The sequence below is a fragment of the Tupaia chinensis genome, unplaced genomic scaffold (assembly GCF_000334495.1).
Source record: "Tupaia chinensis unplaced genomic scaffold, TupChi_1.0 Scaffold000287_1, whole genome shotgun sequence".
NCBI lineage: Eukaryota > Metazoa > Chordata > Mammalia > Scandentia > Tupaiidae > Tupaia > Tupaia belangeri.
The window spans coordinates 643,517-665,259 of NW_006159771.1; the positions used below are offsets into that span (position 1 = coordinate 643,517).

The 21,743-nt window shown below is 52.8% G+C and overlaps 1 pseudogene; it reads left to right on the forward strand.

Moving 5' to 3' along the window:
• Positions 1-4,532: 4,532 nt before the first annotated feature.
• LOC102495588 (protein SET-like) overlaps positions 4,533-21,743 on the forward strand; it is a 34,616-nt pseudogene continuing 17,405 nt past the window's right edge.

Here is a 21,743-nt window from a genome sequence, read left to right on the forward strand (position 1 = left end):
GGCCCTTTGTCTCTGCGGCAACTGGGACTGTAGGGAACCACTTCTAAATCTGAGCCCCGGGGGTCCCCAGGGCCTGGAGATGGCTCACCAAAGGGCTGGGTGGTAGGTTGGATGCTGGGGTTCCTCCTGCTAGCCATGCCGCCCCCTGGTGGCAGAACCTGGTTAGAGCCGGGTTGGGGGCCTGGCCAGGGCTCCAGTGCCTCAACTGTGGGTCAAGCGTCCTCTGGAGTAGATCCTGGGGACAGAGGAGGGAACACGCCAGCGTGGCATGGAGGTGTGACCTTCTAGGACCCTCTGCTAGGCTTAGTGACACACAGGGGACCGCCAGCCCGTCTTAGAAAGGGGTCGTGTAGATGGTAAGATGCCAGGAGGCCCCCAGAACACAGGGAGTTAGACTGAGAGCCTGGCCAGGCTTCGGACCAGATGAAGTCCAGAGAGGGCCAAGTCTTAGTTTCGGCTGCTGTAACAAAATCCTATAAAACAGAGTACCTTTTTTTGGGGGGGGGAGAAGTTTTTGCTACAGTGTGCGTGCGCTGGCCAGAAAGAGACAGAGAGATAGAAAGCGAGAAATCACCCCCCAGGGGGGATGGCCATGCTGCAATCCCTTCTCCTCCATTCTCCTCTCGGGATCTTGGGCACGCACGCACACGCGCCCGGTGTGAGTTTAAGCCGCCAGGTCCGGGACTTGAACCGCAGTCGACTACGTGGGAGTCCAGCGACATAGCCATGACGCTAACTGCTGGTCCCAGCACATTATTTTTTTTTAAATAATTTTTTTCCATAAGAGAGAGAGAAAGACAGAAAGCTGCCCCAACAGGGACTCCACGCCGTGGTCCACCCTCAGGCTCAGCCTGTCTGGATCACAGGCATGCCTGGTCCTGTGTACGGGGGTCCTGGGACACGAACCTGGGACTTGTCCATGTGCCGTCGCACCGCGGTCTGGCCCGCCCTGAGATTATCGATTGATTTTGCCAGAGGGCATGTGCACTCTCCAGAGAGAGAGAGAGAGAGACAGAGGGACAGAGACAGAGAGACAGAACGCGCCCCCGATGGGGTGCAGTCACCACCCTCCCTATCCCTTTACATCCCCACCTTCCAGGACTTGGGGCGCACACGCACATGTGCGTGACGTGGTTTCCGAGCCACCAGGTCCAGGAACTGCGTAACTGGCCACGTAGGACCAGGATCCCTGAAGCACCAGGCCAGGGGCCCACCCGCTGTGATTCATAACACACTTCTAGATCTCCCTCAAAAAAAAAAAAAAGATGTATCTTTTTATCTCTTCTCTCACTCCCTTTCTCTTTTGTTTCTTTTTTCTTTCTTCTTTCTCTCTTTCTTTCTTTCTTTCCTTATTTATTTATTTATTTATTTTGCAAGAGGGAGTGTGTGCTCATCAGAGAGAAAAAGACACACACACACACACCCCACCCCCGCATGAGCGCGCTGTGGGTTCCAGCTCCCAGGGTCAGGATTTGAACTGCGGATGACGATGCCAATGTTTGGGAGGTAATTTGGCTGAACGAAGAAACACCTAGACACACCTGGGAAGCTGGGAAAGCACTTCTGGACGTGCCTGGCATGTGGGTGGGGGGCCGAGGGGGAAGACCCTCCAATGTGGGTGGGCACCGTCCAGTTACCGTCCAGAACCAAAGGCAGGGAAGAGGCTCTGTCTCCCTGTCTCTGTCTCTCTGTCTCTCCCAGAGCCCTTCTCCTTCTGCCCTTGGACATCAGGACTCCAGACTCTCCGGCCTTGGGACATCAGGATTTAGATCAGCAGCCACCCCTTACCCGCCTCCCTGGGCTTCCGGCCTTCAGCCCCGTACTGAGAACCCCGCCACCAGCCTCCCTCATCCTGAGGTTCTGGACTTGGGTGAGCCCAGTCATAGCATCCCGAGATCTGCAGCTTGCGGCTAGGTGATTGGAGGAATCCCTCCCTCTCTGTCATCCTGCGAGCAAATTCTCCTAATAAACCGTCTCTCATCTGTCTGTCTGTCTGTCTGTCTAGCTGGCTAGCTCCTACTGGATCGGTCTCTCTGGAGAACCCTGGCTGCCATGCTGACCATCACGTCTGATCTCAAAGCGGCATGAAACAGCACAATGCTTTCTGTTGCCTACTTCTATTATTATTATTATTATTTTTTGAGAGCTTTTTGCTATAGGGTGCATGTGCTCCCCAGAAAGACAGAGAGACAGAGAGTGAGAAATCACCCCCCAGGGGGGATGGCCACGCCGCAATCCCTTCTCCTCCATTCTCCTCTCAGGATCTTGGGCACGCATGCACACGCGCCAGGTGTGAGTTTGAAGCTGCCAGGTCCGGGACTCGAACTGGTCGACTACATGAGAATCCAGCAATGTACCCATTACGCCAACTGCTGGTCCCTCCAACGCCCAATTCTAAAGAGAGGACTAGAGCTCAGAGGGTTGTCAGAGGACCCTCCCCCAAGAGGGCTCTTCCCCTCTTGGCCAGGAGTTAAAACGGCTCCTGAAAAGATAGTGCCACCGAAAACCAGCAGTTAGCGTAATGGCTATGTTGCTGGACTCCCACGTAGTCGACCACGGTTCATGTCCCGGACCCGGTGGCTTGAAACTCACGCCGGGCGCGTGTGCGTGCGTGCCCAAGATCCCGAGAGGAGAATGGAGGAGAAGGGATTGCGGCGTGGCCATCCCCCCTGGGGGGTGATTTCTCACTTTCTGTCTCTCTGTCTCTCTGTCTGTCTGGAGAGCACATGTGCCCTATAGCAAAAACCTCTCCAAAAAAAAAAAAAAAAAAGATGGTGCCACCTACGTCTGTGAGCTCACCTTCACATTGGCCAGCAGAGGGCAGTGTGGAGGTGGCCCCGGGCCCTCCTGGCGTGCACAGCCGGTGGGATCCCACCCCCTGAGTAACTTCCTTACACCGGACTGGACTGGGTGAGGTCGGGGCCATCACACCGCTGGCTTTGATGTGAGTTGCCACGCCAGAGAGGCCCCGTGGCCAGGAGACGAACATGGTCTCATCGTGGACAGCTTGGAATGGGAGCCTCAGCCCGACAGGATCGAGATCCTGCCCGCAACCACATGAGTGATGCTAGAAATGGATCCCCGTCCAATGGAGCCTTTGGATGAGACCCCAGCCCTGGCTGACACCTTCAGGAGAGACCCAGAAACAGAGGATCCAGCTAAGCCATGCTGAATTTTTTTGTTTGTTTGTTTTGAAATTTAGAGAGATTTTTGCTATAGGGCGCTTGAGCTTGCCAGAGAGACAGAAAGCGCAAAATCACCCCCCAGGGGGGATGGTCACACCGCAATCCCTTCTCCTCCATTATCCTCTTGGGATTTTGGGCACCACTGCCCACCTGCCCAGTGTGAGTTTTAAGCCACCAGGTCAGGACTTGAACCATACGTGGGAGTCCAGCGACATAAACATTACATCGACTGCTGGTCCCATGAATTTGTTTTTTAAATTCATGTGTTTGTTTCTTCCGTGAACCACTGAGAGAGAGAGGCACACCCCTCAGTGTCTTCACGCCACAATCCATCCCTAGCTTCAGTTGTCCCAGATCGCATGCACCCAGCAGGCACAAGGAGGCCCTGGCATATGAACCTATGACATTTCCCACGTGGGCACAGTGGCATTATCGCTGGGCCACTGTCTGGGCCCTCCCAAACTCTTGCTCCATAGGAACTGTGGTATCATGAACAGGTCTCCTTAAGCCGCTACGTTTGTCGTGGTTGTTACACGGCAGTAGCTGACGAATACACCTTCCTGATTGAAAGACCACAAATGCACTTCCCTTCTGTTTTACCTGCTTGCTGCTGGCGTGTGCTGTGAACACGCAGACAGATACCCCTCTGGCGGGGAGAGGAGGGCTGTCACACCATCCCCCCATGGTCCCTGCCTAGAGCGTGCCACGCAGTCTGTACCCTACACGCCACTGTCACATGCCAGGGCAGGAGAAAGAGAACTACAATAGCGATAGGGGAACACCAGTTTCCTCGGTCCTGCCCCAGCTTCAGCTCGAAAAACGCAGAACGCGAAGGAACAAAAATAGACACCCCACTGAGCGACTTGGAGTCTTTAAAGAGGAAGGCTGGGGCTGGGAACTGGGTTGATTTTACACGACAGGAACTTCAGGATGTTCCCACGATACGGGCTGCGTTTGTTAAAAATACCTTCAATACCAAAAATGACAAAGAGTGCAACTAATCCTGCTCCTTCAAGCCAAGAAGGAGCCTGGTCCTCTGGTGGAAGACAGGCTGCCCCCGGGGGCTTCTCATGGGCTGTGCTCACTCCCAGCGGATCCCCTCCTGGGCAGGGGCTGTTCCGTTACCAGAGACCCCCCAGGGCCCAGATGGGCCCCTCGACTCCGTACCCAGAGCTAGTGCCCAGGCTGGTCGATGCCTAGCTGGCGCCACCTAGTGGTGACGTGGGGGAGGGTCACCATAGAGTCACAGGCAGGTGGGATGCCACCAGGTGTGGCTCTCATGCACCACGGCTGGTGGAACCTTCCAGAACTCAGTGAGAGCATTCCGAGCCCATCCCCTGGGTGCCAATGGTGAGGCTCAGGAATTCCGTGGATCATCCTGGCAGCCTGGCTCCTCAGGCCCTGGAGGTGAGTGGGGGCTGAGCTGGGTCGTCACTGTGTGCGTCTCCTGGCTTTGCCCATCACACCTGGCTGTCTCACCATTCTCTCTCATGCTGCCCACGGCATGGCCCCCTGACACTCTGGCAAGGGTCCCCGGCTCCTTGGCCAGCAGGTCCAAGGGCACTGCCCAAGCTCAGCTCCCAAAGCAACTTGTAGAGGGTGAAGTTCCACCAGTCTATTTTTTTTTTTTTTAGAGGTTTTTGCTATAAGGCACATGTGTTCACCAGAAAGACAGAGAGAGACAAAGAGACAGAAAGCGAGAAATCACCCCCCAGGGGGGATGGCCACGCCGCAATCCCTTCTCCTCCATTCTCCTCTCGGGACCTTGGGCACGCACGCACACACGCCCAGCGTAAGTTTAAGCCACCGGGTCCGGGACGCGAACTGCAATCAGCTTCATGGGAGTCCAGCGACATAGCCATTACACCAACTGCTGGTCCCAAGCCAAGTGTCCTTCTGGTCTCGAGATAAGGGCGTGCCTAAAAGTGACCCGAGGTAACTCGGGGGGAGGGGACTGTGTCAGAGGGCCGGGGTGAGGCTGCTGGTCGATTGTCACACTGTCAGAGATGAGCAGGAACAGCTGGCCTGCCCACATTTCCAGAGGCCTCTACAGACAGCGGGCCGGGCCTGTGGCCCTGTGGCCCTGCGGCCATGCGCCTCTGGCCCTCCTGCACTGGCAGCCCACCCCGTCTCTGAGCCTCATGTTTCTCTGCATCATGCAGCAGGTGGCATGCTCAGGGATGCTCCAGAATGAGAACCCGGGCCTTCCCAGGTGGGTCCAGCCGTGCCACCACCGGGTCACCGCCTGGCCTCTTAATGGAAAAATTATATTGGGTCGTTGGAAAATTCATGATACATTTTTTGAAAGGTTTTTTTTTTTTTTTTCACTATAGGGCACGTGCACTCACCAGACAGACAGAGAGAGACATAGAGACAGAAAGCGAGAAATCACCCCCCAGGGGAGATGGTCACGCCGCAATCCCTTCTCCTCCATTCTCCTCTCGGGATCTTGGGCACGCACACACACGCGCCTGGCGTGAGTTTTAAGCCACCGGGTCCAGGATGCGAACCGCGGTCGACTGCGTGGGAGTCCAGCGACGTAGCCATTACACCAACTGCTGGTTCCCCATGATACATTTTGTTAAAAAGAATTTTTAAATTTTTATGTTATTTACTCATTCACTTATTTTAATTTGACCAGAGAGAGAGAAGGAAAGGGAGAAAGCAAGTCACCACCAGGTCTGGGATTCGAACTGTGGTCAACCATGTGGGAGTGTCCAGAGCCATAACCACTACGCCACCTGCTGGTCCCAGTCATGATGCAGTATTTTTTTTTTGGACAGGAAAAACGCATCATGACTTTTCCGATGACCATCTTTCCATATGGAACACTCTTGTGCTTAATTTTTTTTTTTTTTTGCTATAGGGCACGTGCGCTTGCCAGACAGACAGACAGAGACAGAGAGACAGAAAGCGAGCAATCACCCCCCAGGGGGGATGGCCACGCCGCAATCCCTTCTCCTCCATTCTCCTCTCGGGATCTTGGGCACGCACGCACATGTGCCTGGCATGAGTTTTCAGCTGCCAGATCCAGGACTCAAACTGTGGTTGGCCAGTGCCTTAACCACCATGCCACCTGCTGGGCATGAATTTCAGCCCCTGGGTCCAGGACTCGAGCTACAGTTGGCTACATGGGAGTTCAGCGACATAGCCATTATGCTAACTGCTGGTCCCCGCCTGGTGTGAATTTCTAACCTCTGGGTCCGGGACTTGAATTGTGGTCAGCCACGTGGGAGTCCAGTTCCTTAACGACTATGCCACCTGCTGGCCCCAGAAGGCACGCTTAATAAACAGTGTTCGTGCAACTCTTTTTGTGCGGCTATGTTTGTGCAGCCATTTTAAAAATGCAAACATGTAAAGTTAGATTCTAATCGTACAGCACGATATTCCGCAAGGGAAAGTGCAGAATCGGAGGTTTGCATCGGAATCAGCTCTGACACTTTTTCCAAAATACCCAGGCTGCCCCTCACCCCCCGGGGCCAAGGGAGAGATGGAGAGAGAGCCCACCATGGACAGGAGGTGTTAGAAAAGCGCCCCAGGGTGCTGGATGGTGGCCCAGTAGCAAAACGTGATGCTCTGAGGAGGTGGCCCACTGTGGGGGCTCTGGGTTCACTTCCAGAGATCTCCCTGAGGTTGCACCTGCCGAGGCTCCAGGGCCACCTGAGGCTGGGCGTGGACCCTGCTGGGGATGTGCTCTCTCTCTCTCTCTCTCGTCTTTTGGAAGAAATAAATAAACCTTAAAAAGAAAGAAAGAAAAACTCCCCTTCTTTGTTTTATTCAAATCCTGTGATTTTTTATTTTAAGAGAGATTTTTGCTATAAGGCAAAGAGAGACAGAGAGAGAGAAATCACCCCCAGGGGGGACGGCTACGCCGCAATCCCTTCTCCTCCATTCTCCTCTCAGCATGTTTGGCACACGCACATGCGCCCAGTGTGAGTTTTAAGTCGCCAGGTCTGGGAATCTAGTGACCATCATGCCCTCTGCTGGCCCCAAGATGTCATTCCTTTTTTAAAAATTTTTTGGAGAGATTTTGCTATAGGGCACGTGCGCTCGCCAGAAAGACAGAGAGAGACAGAGAGACAGACAGCGAGAAATCACCCCCCAGGGAGGATGGCCACGCCGCAATCCCTTCTTCTCCATTCTCCTCTCGGGATCTTGGGCACGCACGCACATGCGCCCGGCGTGATTTTAAGCCACCGGGTCTGGGACTTGAACTGTGGTTGACTACATGGGAGTTCAGTGACGTAACCATTATGCCATCTGCTGGTCCCGAATCCTGTGACAGTTTTAAGCTGTGTGTTTTTCTTGCATGAGTGTGAGAGAGCGACAACACCCTGAGCACTGCCGTGTGTCACGGTCTCCCTCAGCCTTCCCCGCCAGCCCGGATCCCAGCACTCACGCCCTGAACCTACAAGGGGGCCAGGGGACTGGACCCTGCAGACCGAGGGTCACCTGAGTGGCTCATTACAGGAGACTCAGGCAGAGGCAGGCCAGCCAGGAGCCTGGGGTTAAGGTGGCTGACCCAACACGGCCAGCTGTGTGGTGGCTTAGAAAACACTCCAGGTGCATGTGTGTGCATAGCCAAAAATCCCGGAGAAGTGGAGAAGGGATTATGGGATCACTACTCCCCTCTGGGCGGTTCTTTCTCTCCTCTCTGTGGCAAGCACACTTGCTTTCTGGCAATTAAAAAGGAAAAAGAAAAGGGCCAGCCAGTGGCATGGTGGTTAAGGCAGCTGCACCCCACAGGGCCAACTGAGCGGTTCAAGTCCTGGACCCCGTGGCCTGAAAAACACACCGGGCATGTGTGAGTGCATTTCTAAAATCCAAGGAGAAGGGGTTGCAGCATGTCCATCCCTCCTGGGGTGTGGGGGGGTGCTTTCTCATTTTCTCTCTCTCTCTCTCCCACAAGTGCATGAACCCTATAGCTAAAGAAAAAAAAATTAAAAGAAGATAGAGGGGCCACCACCAGGTGGCATTGTGGTTGAGGTGTTGGACTTTCATGTGGCCAGCCATGGTTCGAGTCCTGGACCCCATGGCTCATGCCAGAATTCAGAGAGGAGAATGGAGGAGAGGGAATTGGGGCCATTCCCCCTAAGGAGGCGATCTCTCACTCTCTCTCTCTCGATCTCTGTCTCTCTGGCAAGTGCACATGCCCTAAAGCAAAAATCTCTTCCCCAAAAGGAAAAAGACAATAGAAAGAAACAGGAAAATGCTCACTTTCCCTGAGCTATGGAAGGAAATTCTTTTTTCGGGATCAGCAGTTGACCACGGTTCGAGTCCTGGACCCAGTGGCTTAAACTCACGCCCGGCAACTGTGCATGCATGCCCAAGATCCCGAGAGGGGAATGGAGGAGAAGGGATTGCGGTGTGACCATCCCCCCTGGGGGGTGATTTCTCACTTTCTGTCTCTCTGTCTCTGTCTGTCTGGTGAGCGCATGTGCCCTATAACAAAAAAACTCTCAAAAAAAAAAAAAAAAGAAAGAAAGAAAGAAAGAAAAAAGAAAGAAAGAAAGAAAGAAAAGAAATTCTTTTTTCTTTTTCTTTTGTCTTTTTTTTTTTTCCCCCCATAGAGCACATGTGCTTGTTGGAAAGGAGAGAGGCAGAGGGATTCAGAGAGAGGGACAGTGAGAAATCACCGTCTCCCCGGGGGACAGCCATGCTGCAACCCCTTCTGCTCCCTTCTCCCGGGGTTTGGGCATGCTCACACACATGCCCGTGTGATTTTCTTTTTATTTTTTTTTAGAGAGAGATTTTTGCTTAGGGCACGTGCGCTCGCCAGAGAGAGACAGAGAGAGGCAGAGAGACAGGAAGCAAGAAATCACCCTCCAGAGAGCATGGCCACGGCGCAATTCTTCGTCCATGCTCCTCTCAGGATTTTGGGCACACACAACACACACGCACGTACACATGTCCAGTGTGAGTTCAAGCTGCTGAATCTGGGACTTGAACTGTAGTCGGCCACTTGCAAGTCCAGTGCCTTAGCCACTATGCCACCTCCTGGCCCCAAGCCAATGTGGTTTTCAAAATGCTAGATCCAAGACTCAAACTGCAGTTGGCTATGTGGGAGTCCATCGTGAGTCCACACCCATTGTGCCACCTGCTGGCCCCACGGAAGGAAAGTCTTAGCGTAAGAGCAAAGGAAACCATAAAGATAAAACGAGAACAATTTGACTATATTAACAAATTAAATGTTAAAAAAGTTTATTTGGGGGGCCAACAGGTGGTATAATGGTTAAGGTGTTGGATTCCCACATAGTCGATCACGGTTCGAGTCCTGGACCCGGAGGCTTGAAACTCACATGTGCATGCGTGCCCAAAATCTTGAGAGGAGAGTGGAGGAGAAGGGATTGCCGCGTGGCCACCCCCTGGGGGGTGGTTTCTCGCTTTCTGTCTCTCTCTCTCTCTGGCAAGTGCATGCACCCTATAGCAAAAATCTATCTAAAAATAAATAAATAAATAGTAAAGAAGTTGATTTGGGGCTGGTCTCATAGCCTAGCAGTCGGGGGGATCCAGCCACCTTAGACACCCTGCCACGGGCTGGCCTTGCCAGTGTGTTTTCAAGCTGCCACGGCTCCCACGTGACCAGCCGCAGTTTAGGTCCAGCCCCTGTAGCTTACATGCAAACCCCAAAGCCTGACGCACGAAGTGAAGGGAAAGGGTTACAGTGTTACCACTCCCCACTAGGGGGTGCTTTCTCTCTCTCTTTCTGGGAAAACACGAACACTCCGGCGATCATTTAAAAAAAACCCTAAATACAGACTTTTATGTTTTCATTTTATTTTTTTTTATTTATTTATTTTAGAGAGAGATTTTTTTCTATAGGGCATGTGCACCTACCAGAGAGACAGAGAGACAGAGAGAGAGAGAGAGGGAGAAATTAAAAAAAAAAAAGTCACGGACACCGATCCCCCCACAGGGGGATGGCCACACCACAATCCCTTCTCCTCCATTCTCCTCCTGGAATTTTGGACACGCACGCACACGTGCCTAGTGTGAGTTTCAAGCCATCAGGTCTGGGGCTTGAACCACGGTCAGCCATGTGGAAGCCCAGCGCCTCAACCACCATGCCACTGCAGGCCCCAGTACAGACATTTATAAAGTTAATTTACTTTCTTTTGAGGGGGAGAGCAGCTTCCACAGGGTCTGATCCCTCTGCGAAGCCTGCCTCCCACACGCAGCCTGCCAGCCTGTCAGGGAGACACACTCAAGGTGACCAAGGCGTCCAAGCCCCTGGCTCCCATGTGACTCCCACTTCAGGGGGGATTCCACACCGCAATCCTTTCTTCTCCACTCTCTCCTCGGGATTTTGGGCACACACGCACACGTGCCTGGCAGGATTTTCAAGACACCAGGTCTGGGACTCGAACCATACAGTCGGCCATGAGAGACCCAGCTGCCGTAACCTGTTGGCCCAGAATATTTCAATGTGAAAAGCCTACCTATGTGTACTTCCCGAAACGCAGGAGAATTTAAAGCACAGACAGTGGATATCTCTGATTGGTGGGGCTCCCAGCAATTTTTATCTTCTCTTGGGTTCTTGTCGAAGGTTTCCTAACTTTCTGAAACTATTCAATATCATGCTACTATCATATCAGGAAAAGCAGTTTTCTTTTCTTTCTTCCTTTTTTTTAAAACTTTTTTTTACTTTTTCTTGGAGAGGTTTTTGCTATAGGGTGTGTGTGCTCGCCAGACAGACAGAGAGAGACAGAGAGATAGAAAGTGAAAAATCACCCCCCAGGAGGGATGGCCACACTGCAATCCCTTCTCCTCCATTCTCCTCTTGGGCACACATGCATACGCGCCTGGTGTGAGTTTAAGCCACCGGGTCCGGGACTTGAACCATGGTCAACTACATGGGAGTCCAGTGACATAGCCATTACGCTAACTGCTGGTCCCCAGGAAAGCATTTTTCTTTCTTTCTTTCTTTCCTTTTTAAAGAATTATTTAATTTAATTTTATTTATCCATTCATTCATTTTAATTTGACTAGAGAGAGAGGGGGCAGGGGAAGTGAGAAAGCAAGCCACCGAGTTTGGGACTTGAACCATGATCGGCCATGCAGGAGTGTCCAGCGCCTTAACCACCATGCCACTCGCTGGTCCCCAGGAAAGCATTTTTCAAGAGCTCTGCTGTAGTCTTTACCTAGGGCCGGAGCTAAGCCTGTGTTTCCTCAGCCCAGGTCACAGCTGTGCCTAAAAGTGGGGCAGAGCCCATCAGGGAGACCGAGGGCCGCCTCCAGGGCTCCACACACCCCCGCTAGGGGGCGCGCCCAGTCAGCACAGCCCCTGTAACCAGGTGGCAAAGGAGGAAGAGCTGACACAGTGGGGCTTGGAGGGGACCCGGGAGGAGGCTGGCCGGGCGTCTACAGCCGCTCCCGGCTTAACGACCTACCTATAAGGATGACTGCTCAGACTCATGGCGGGTCCCCAACCCTGAGGACCCCTTTCTCCGTCTGCGGGAGTCTGTGTGGTTCCTGCAGTCGCTTAGTGCTCACTACACAGAGCCTTCTCATTTCCTTTCTAGGTTTGTACTTTATGGGGCCAGCAGGCAGCGTGGATAAAGGTGCCGGATTCCCACAAGGCTGCCCACGGTTCAAGTCCCAGACTCAGCCCGGACTCGGCAGCTTGAAAAATCACACCAGGCACATGTATGTGCATGCGTGCCCCAAATCCCAAGAGGAGAATGGAGGAGAAGGGATGGCAGCGTGGCCATGCCCCCTGGGGTGATTTCTCGCTTTCCCTCTCACTGTCTCTCTCCAGTGAGCGCACACCCTATGGTAAAAACCTAAACAGAGAAAGTGGTATTCACAGTTCAGAATAAATTGGAGATTTTTGTTACTGTGTTGCATTGTGTCTTCTGGCTTTCTGGGGCTTATCTGAAACATATGCATTTCTTAGGAATACAATTAGTTTATTCTAGCGAGGTGTCACGCCACCGTGACATCTACTGAAAAATATGTCCCCAGGGGGCCAGCAGGTGGCATGGTAGTTAAGGTTGCTGGGCTCCCCCATTGGCTGTCTGCGGTTTGAGTCCCGGACCTGGCAGCTTGCTTTCTCACTTTCTCTCTCTCTCTCTAGTCAACTTAAAATAAATGAATAAAAAATAAAATTAAAAAGAAAAAGAAAAAGACGTCCCCTATGGTACCGCAACACAGAAGACACCTGCCTTTAGGCTCCTGGCTCATAGACCAATTCGCTTAATGACTGGCCACAGGGCTGAACTTGGCCGCTGAGTGAGGAGAGGCTGTATCTGGATGCCAAAAATAATTGAAATCCATGCATAATTTTTTTCATGATGTGGATTTCCCATCCGCTTTGAGACGGTCTTGTGTACACTTACCCTAGCAGCACGCGAGCTGCTCCGCGTGGCCCCGCTCTGCAAAGCCGCCCTTAGCTGGGGACCCGCGACGAGGCGCGCCCGCACCTGTCGCTCACCCGTCTCTCCACTAGAGGGCAGTGGCGCTCATTCCCAGATTGCTCAGTCCCTCCGGGCGATGAGCCAGCGAGTCTCTGCCACACTCCCGCCTTGCCACCTGATGCCGAGGTTCCGAACGTCCCCTCTCCTTCCGGGCCATGCTAATGCAATGGGAGGTCCCTGCAGACCCAGCCTCGCTGGGACGGGGTGTCCGTGAGGGGAGAGAACTGTCTGTCCCCACCCCTACCACGCACCCTCCCCGTGAACTGTTGCTGTGTCCCAGAGCTGGACAGGGTCGTAGGGACGGGAGACAAGGTGCATTCTAGAAAGTCAGGGACAGTGAATTCAAGGGGGGGTCTCAGTGAGCACGAACCGGCGACGAGACAGGGAAGGGGTCCCTCCTTTTCCTTCTCTTCTTCCTCCCGTCTTAACTGCTGTTTCTGGGACCTTCCTCAGCACTTAGATGCCACCGTCTCTTACTCTGTTTTTAAAGTGTTATTCCCATAGGGCACATGTGCTCGCTGGGGAGAGAGAGAGAGAGAGAGAGAAAATCACTGTGTAAGACGGAGAGTGGCCACGCCGCCATCCCTTCTCCTCCACGGAGAGTGGCCACTCCGCCATCCCTTCTCCTCCAGTCTCCGATCAGGACTTGGGGTGCACCTGCCCGGCATGGTTCTCACGCTGCAGAGTCTGAGACCCACACTGCACAGCCGTCCCTGTGGGACCCGGCACCTTAGCCTCCACGTCACCTGCTGGCCTGCCACTCTCTTTGTTTAAAACCATATTTTTGGAGGCGATGCAGCCTGATGGGACGGCCAGTGGTGGACTGGAGCCATGGGGCTGGAAGCCACTCAGCCCCCCTGCAGGTTCAGACCCCAGGGTGGGACTGAGAGCCGACCAAGGACCCAAGACCCTGCCGAGCTGGAGACCCGGGGCGGTGGGTGGCTGCGTGGGAGGCCCTGTCCAGGGTGCTGCTCTTTCTCCTGTGCACATGCTATGACAAATAAACATGTGTCTGCAGATAATTTTTCAGGTTTACTCATTTATTTCTCCCATGAGAGAGAGAGAGAGAGACCCATGACAAGGTTGTCGCGCCTGCTCAGGGAGGTCCTGGGACGCAAACCCCGTAGAGACCCAGCTGCATGGCCGCAGTAACCCTCTCCCTTGAAACCCACACCTTCCAGTGCTTGGAGCCCCGGATCAAAGGCAGGAGAGTAACGAGAGAAGCAGAAGCAACCCCCTCCGAGGCTTCTCCTCGTCCTCCCCCACTCCCCGCGTCCAGGGTCTCTGGCAGGACGGCCTTCAGCCTGCAGCTCTCAGCCCAGCTCTCTGCTCTGCAGCCCGGGCGGCCAGGCCGGAGCTGACTGAGGCAGAGCGACACGTAATCCCCGTGTTCTGCAAGGATCAGGGGAGCTCCCTCCTCCCATAAGAAACAGACCTGGGGGCTGGCAGGTGGCGCGGTGGTGAAGGCACTGGACTCCCACGTGGCCGACCGTGGTTCAAGTCCTGGACCTGGAGGCTTGCTCCCTCACTTTCCCTTTCTCTCTCTGGTCAAATTTTAAAATACTAATAATAAATAACATTAAATACTTAATGCTTGAAAGAAAAGAAAAGGAAAGAGATCTAGGGCTGGTCCTGTAGAGCAGCAGTGAAGGCTGTGCCAAGGAAGCTGGATCTCACTTGGCTAACCAGGGTTCGAGTCCCAGCCCCGTCAGAGTGAAAAATCCTTGAGGAGCGTGCATGTGAGTGCCCAGGAGCCAGACAGAGTGGACAATTGGAGGAAAAAGGATTGGAATGTGACCAGGTGGCACTGAGGGGCACTTTCTCTCTCTCTCCCTCTCTCTCTCTCTCTCTCCTTCTCTCTCTCTGTCAGGCTCATAGGTGCTCTCTGGGAAAGAAGGAGGAAGAAAGAAAGTAGGAAAAGAGGAAAGGAAAGGAAAATAAAGCTGGGGCCCACAGATGACATGGTGGTTAAGGCACTGGACTCCCACATGGCTGACCATGGTTCAAGTCCTGGACCTGGAGGCTTGTTTTCTCACTCCCCCCACCCCCCACCTCTGTCTCTCTCTGGTGAGCTCATGTGCCCTATAGAAAAAAAATTAAGAATTATTTTATTTACCTTTATTTATTTATTTATTTATTTTTAAAGAGAGGGACAGAGAGAGAGAGAAAGAAAGTGAGAAAGCAAGCTGCCAGGTCTGGGACTTGAACTGCAGTCGGCCATGTGGGAATCCAGCACCCTTAACCACTACGCCACCTGCTGGCCCACCCTATAGCAAATTTAATAATAATAATAATTAATAAAATTAAATAATGCTAAAAATAAAAAGAAAGAAAGAGAAGAAAGGAAGGGCGATCTCTTACACACCAGGGATCTTACTGGTTCTTACACAACAGTAAGAAGTGCTGTATAGCCTCCCCTTTACCTACAGGGGCATCTTCTGAGGCCTCAGAGATTCCTTTTTTCTTTTTTTCTGGAGAGGTTTTTGCTATAGGGCGCGTGCGCTCGCCGGAAAGACAGAGACAGAGAGACAGAAAGCGAGAAATTACCCCCAGGGGGGATGGCCACGCCATAATCCCTTCTCCTCCATTCTCCTCTCGGGATCTTGGGCATGCACGCACACGTGCCCGGCGTGAGTTTAAGCCACCTGGTCTGGGACTCGAACCGCTGTTGACTACATGGGAGTCCAGCGACATAGCCATTACGCTAACTGCTGGTCCTCAAGCCTCAGAGATTCCTGAAACCATGGATAATACAGACGCTGTAGTTACTATGTTCTTTTCTATATACACAAACGAGAGACTTTCATTTATAAATTTGCCAGTCAGAAATTGACAACAATGTCCGTGAAATAGAACAATCGTACTTATTGCTATTTTTTTTCTTTTCTTTTTCCCTTTGGAGAGGTTTATTGCTATTAATTTCAAAAAGTTAATGGAAAATATGTATTATAAAAAGAACTGTGCATGGGGACCAGCAGATGGCGTAATGGTTACGTTGCTGGACTCCCACCTAGTTGACCACGTTTTGAGTATTGGAACAAGACACTTAAAACTGACATTGGGCGCATGTGCGTGCGTGCCCAAAAATCCCAAGAGGAGAATAGAGAAGGGATTGCGGTGTGGGTATGCCTGGGGTTGATTTCTCTCTCTCTGTCTCTCTGTCACTGTCTCTCCAGCGACTACACGTGCCCTATAATAAAAAAAAAAAAATCTCTCAACAAATGAAATAAAAAAACTATGCATCAATTTCAATTATTTTGGGGACCAAAATAAACATAAACATGTGCTTTAATTTTAATTTTCCATGAGCTTTCTTTCTTTCTTTTTTTTATTTGAGAGGTTTTTGCTATAGGGCGCATGCACTCACCAGAAAGACAGAGAGAGACAGAGAGATAGAAAGCGAGAAATCACCCCCCAGGGGGGATGACCACGCCGCAATCCCTTCTCCTCCAGTCTCCTCTCGGGATCTTGGGCACGCATGTACACACGTCCAGCGTGAGTTTAAGCCACCGGGTCCAGGACTTGAACTGTGGTCGACTACGTGGGAGTCCAGCGACATAGCCATTACACCAACTGCTGGTCCCTCGTTTTTTCTTTCTTTCTTTCTTTCTTTCTTTCTTTCTCTCTCTCTCTCTCTCTCTCTCTCTTTCTTTCTTTCTTTCTTTCTTTTTTTTTAGAGAAACATTTTGCTATAGAGCACATAGGATTGCCAGAGAAACCGTGACAAAGAGAGAGAAAGTGAGAAATCACCCACAGGGGGATGGTCACACTGTCATTCCTTCTCCTCCATTCTCCTCTCGGGATTTGGGGCACACGCACATACATCTGGTGTGAATTTCAAGCCTCCAGGTCTGGGACTCGAACTGCAGTTGGCCATGTGGGAGTCCAGCACCTTAACCACTACGCCACCTGCTGACCCCTCTGTGAGTTTTTTAAAAAGTTTATTCACTTAGTGTTTCCATGAGGCAGAGACAGAGGCAGGGCCCAAGAGACAGGCATCCTCAACACGGTCTTCATGCCACACTCTGCCTCCAGCCCCTGGCAGCCCCGATCGCTGGGATGCAGGTGCACACTCAGGTGTGAACAGGGAGGTCTCGGGATGTGAACCCAGGACCTGCCTCACGTGCCTGTTACTGCCGTATCGCCTCCTCATCCCTTCCCACAAACGATTTTTTAAATTTTAAGTAATTATTTTATTTAATGTTATGATTATTATTTAATTTGTTATAGGGCAGAGAGAGCCAGTGAGAAAGAGAGAGGAAAAGTGAGAAAGCAAGCTGCCAGGTCCAAGACTCGAACCATGCTTGGCCAGGTGAGAGGCCATTTTACCATGGCACCTGCTGGTCCTTCTTTCCACAAACATTTTGACGTCACTTTGTAATGTAATAGAAGTTACATGAAACACGATCACTCTCATTCTCTCGCTCGAAAAATATCTTATTGTAGGGACCAGCAGATGGCGTAGTTCCGTTGTTGGACTCATACATGGCTGACCGCGGTTCAAGTCCTGAACCCAGTGGCTTGAAAATCATGCCAGGTGCATGTGTGTGTGCCCAGGATCCCAGGAGGAGCAATGAGGAGAAGGGATTGTGGTGTGGCCATCCCCCTGGGGGGAGGTGATTTCTCACTTTCACTGTCACCATGTCTGTCTTTCCCTCTGCAGTGAGGCATCTGCTCTCAGGCAAAAACCTCTAAAAAAAAAATTATACACACACACACGTACACACATACATACATATATATACATGGTTAAGGTTTTGGACTCCCATATATACGTGGTTAAGGTTTTGGACTCCCACGTGGCTAACCATGGTTCAAGACTCGGACCCAGTGGCTTAAAGCTCAGTTCAGACACGTATGCATCCGTACCCAAAATCCCAAGGGGAGAATGGAGGAGAAGGGATGGCAGCGTGGCCATCCCCTCTGGGCGGTGATTTCTCGCTTTCTGTCTCTATGTCTCTCCAACGAGCATGGCAAAAATCTCTCTAAAAAAAAAAGAGAAAAAAGAAAAAGAAAAATCATGCCCCTTGTTTCGGTGCATTTCTCAAGGGCCAGCCTAATTCTGCCGGGTTTAAGGGGCTGGGGAGGCAGATCCTGAAACAGGGGTCCTGAAACATGTGTGCTCAGGAGGGGAGCCCCTGTCCGAGCAGGAGACAAGCCCCTGTCCGAGCAGGAGACAGAGCTGACGGCGCTGGAGCCACCCGGGCCCCAGCAGAGAAGGGTGCAAAGGTCTGGCCCCCGTGGGGCGCCCTTCGGGTCGTCATGGTGCTCACATGCTTCCACTGTGCAGGGCTCCCCACCCTTGCTGGGTTCTGATCTGCCTCCGCCCCCGGCCATGTCCCTCCAGCCAACGGGGCCGCTGTCTGCGCAAACGCAGAAGCAGCCCTTGGCCTGCCGAGGTGTCTGCCATCCTGCACCATCGCTGGGTCCCAGCGGAGTCTCGGGCAGAAGGTAGAGGATGGGGGAGGCCGGTTGGGGGCGGGAAGCAGACTGTGCGGCCCATGCTTTGCAAATGCTTCTCCCGGTGGCCATGTATGCCTCTGACCATCCATTTGGACGAGTGTCTCTGTCCCTGACTTCTTAGCCGGGCCACGATCTCCCAAGGGCCCAGAGAGTAGAGTTCGGGGTGCCTACAAACTTGACTAGAGGAGGGACCAGCAATTAGTGTAATGGCTATGTCCTGGACTCCCATGTAGTCGACTGCAGTTCGAGTCCCAGACTTGGTGGCTTAAACTCACGCCGGGTGCGTGTGCATGCGTGCCCAAGACCCCGAGAGGAGAATGGAGGAGAAGGGATTGCGGCATGGCCATCCCCCCTGGGGGGTGATTTCTCGCTTTCTGTCTCTCTGTCTCTGTCTGTCTTTCTGGCAAGCACATGCGCCCTATAGCGAAAACCTTTCGGGGTGGGGGGGGGGAAGCAAAACAAAAATACTTGACTAGAGGAAAATGTGTCTTGTTTTCCTTCTTGGTCTTTTTAAAAAGTTTTGCTATAGGGCGTATGCACTCACTGGAGAGAAACAGAGAGACAGAGAGGGGAAGTGCAGAAGCATTCGCCCCAGGGGGATGGCCACACCTCAGTCCCTTCTCCTCCGTTCTCCTCTTGGGATTTGGGGCACGTGCCTGACGTAGTTTTCAAACCACTGGGTCCAGGAGTTGAACCGTGCACTCGACCATGTGAGATCCTGCTGCCTTAACCACCATGCCACCTGGCTGACCCAGTGTCTTCTTTTCTTTTTCTTAAACATTCTTCCTTGAGCAGGAGAGGTAGAGAGATACGAGACAGAGACAGCACCCCAACAGGACCCTCGTGCCACCTTCCCCCCCACAACCCCGGTGAGTCCTAATCATGGGCTCACATATGCCTGGTTCACCCAGGGGTCTTGGGCACGAACCCAGAAACCCAGAGCCCTCTCAGAGCACAGCTTTTTTTTATTTTGGAGAGTTTTTTGCTATAGGGCGCATGCGCTCCCCAGACAGAGAGAGACAGAGAGACAGAAAGTGAGAAATCACCCCCCAGAGGGGATGGCCACGCCGCAATCCCTTCTCTTCCATTCTCCTCTCGGGATCTTGGGCACGCACGCACACGCCCCCGGCGTGAGTTTTAAGCCACCGAGTCCAGGACGCAAACCGTGGTCACCTACATGGGAGTTCAGCGACATAGCCATTACGCCAACTGCTGGTCCCTTATAACACAGCTTTTTACCTTCCCTCCACCATCCGACCCCTGGGTTTGTGGCTTTATGTCCTCTAACTTCTAACTAAGACTTAAGCGTTTTCTCTATCTATGAAAACAGGCAAAAGATGACAACAGTTTTAGGGGGTTCATAGAGCTCATCAGACTACTTAAGGGTTCATGCTCCCCCCCCAAAAAAAAGATTAGGACAGCCATGTCCTAGAGCCCCGGTGGGAACCAGGAGGCAGGCAGAGGGACAACCCCCTGCAACTCCAGGTGAGGGGTGCAACAGCGTGTGCTTGGGGTTGGTAAGACAGCCAATCCTCAAAAAATTTTTAAAAAAGAGGACCAGCAGATGGCATAATGGTTACCTTGCTGGACTCACAGAATCGACTGCGGTTCGAGTCCCAGACCTGGCGACTTGAAACTCATGTTGGGTGCATGTGTATGCGTGCCCAAAATCCCGAGAGGAGAAGGGATTGTGGTGTGGCCATCCCCTTGAGGGGTGATGTCTTGCTTTCTGTCTCTCTGTCTCTCTCTCTCTTTCTGGCGAGCACACGTGCCCTATAGCAAAAACCTCTCTCTAAAACAAACAAACAAACAAACAGAAAGACAGCAAACCCTGGATGGCTGGGGCCTGCAGCCTGAGTGGAAGAGGGCTTCAGGAAGGGGACTCCCCACTCCTACGAATGCACCCCTCACTCAGGCCATGGGCCCAAGAAGAGAAGGGAGCCCAGGTGGGAAGAACGGGAAAGGCATGATGGCTAATCCATGTTGAATTCGGAGCAAGGGCAACTTTGCCCAGGTGAGAGACAGGAGCTGGGGTCACCAGGGAGCGATGGGAGTCCCCCTTGGGGATCTCGGCCAGCCCAACTGGCAGGAGAGAGGACCAGGGGGCAAAGAGACAGGTGGGCAGAGAGGGCATCCCCCCACCACGGCCAGTGCTTGCAGGCAAACACCTCCCCCTGCACAGCCCGGCCTCACAGAGACCCAACGCGCTCCCCTCCAGGGCTGAACGCCCCTCCACTGCCGAGCCTTTGGGAGATCCACGGCAGTAGAGGCCAGAGTGTGGACGATCTCAGGGCCTTTGCCTGCTGCTCCACGTGTCACTGGAGCCTGGCGAGGACAGAAGTGGCTACACCTTCGACGGTGGGGTCCACAGTAAGATGTTCAGGCTCTGGTATGTTGGTCCAGGACAGGGGACTCCTGCGTACCCACACATAGCCAGGGGCCCTTGGGAACTGGGATCTGCTGCTGGAGTCCTGGTTGGACCCCAGGAGGGGCAAAGGCACCCTGTGGGCCTCTGGGATCCTTGTCATTGGAGGGGCCTGAATGCCCCTCCCCAGATGCCCCTGCTTCAGCTTAGAGGAAGTTACGAGGGATTGAAATGCTGAACCCCCAGAAGTTACTCAGCCAGGTAACCCATGTGTCTGCCTCAGAACTGACGTCTCCCCGGGACTAGCAGATGGTATAATGGTTACGTTGCTGAACTCCAACATAGTCGACCACAGTTCGCATCCCAGACCTGGCAGCTTAAAACTCACGCCGGGGGCATGTGCGTGCGTGCCCAAGATCCTGAGAGGAGAATGGAGAAGAAGGGATTGCGGCGTGGCCATCCCCCCTGGGGGGTGATTTCTCATGTTCTGTCTCTCTGCCTCTCTGATGAGAGCATGCGTCCTACAGCAAAAATCTCTTTTAAAAAATAAGAATCGATGTCTCCCCAGGCCTTAACAGCAGGAAGGGAGAGCTCCTGTCTAGCCCTGCAGGTGAACCCGAAGGCTGAGGGCTGGGGGCCTGGAGGGGTTGGTCCTGGGTTCTCAGGTACCTGCAGGGATCTGCCAGGAGCTATTGGGGCAGGGCTGGCTCTCCCTGGGAGGTGACCCCACCCTACCCGGGGCCAACCCTTCACCTTCTCCCCTTGTCTAGACCCCCAGCCCTGCCTGAACTTCACTGAGGTCCAAGACCCCGATGCGTCCAACGGCCATCACACACACGAAGCATTGCGTGACCCCATACCATGCCCTCATCCCTCTGCACCCCCGTCCCTGACTTAATACTCCGGGCTAGCTTCCTCAGCCGGCTGTTGGGGCATTCTCGCCTCCAGCGTCCATGTCTCTGGTACGGGGTTGAGCTGCAGATGTGGCCGGGCAGCCCACCAGGTCCGCAGTTGTAAGAATAAAATTAGATTAGCCTGTCTTACAAAGATAAAGTCTAACCTTTGCCTCTTTTGTTTCTGTACTAAAGCGGATGCTGCTGAAGTTGTGGAAACCTGGGGTAATTTGTTAACACATTGCAGGAGCCCCGAGCCATTTGCAAACTAGTCTGGCAAGCTAGCCCAGACCTTTGTAGTGTAAAATCCCTCCCTTCTGCTAGCCCCGGAAACCCAGATCAAATGCTCCTGCAAGCCTGACCAAATGGTCGTCATAAGATTACCTTGTAACCCCTTATCTTGCTTCCTCCCCTCATCCCA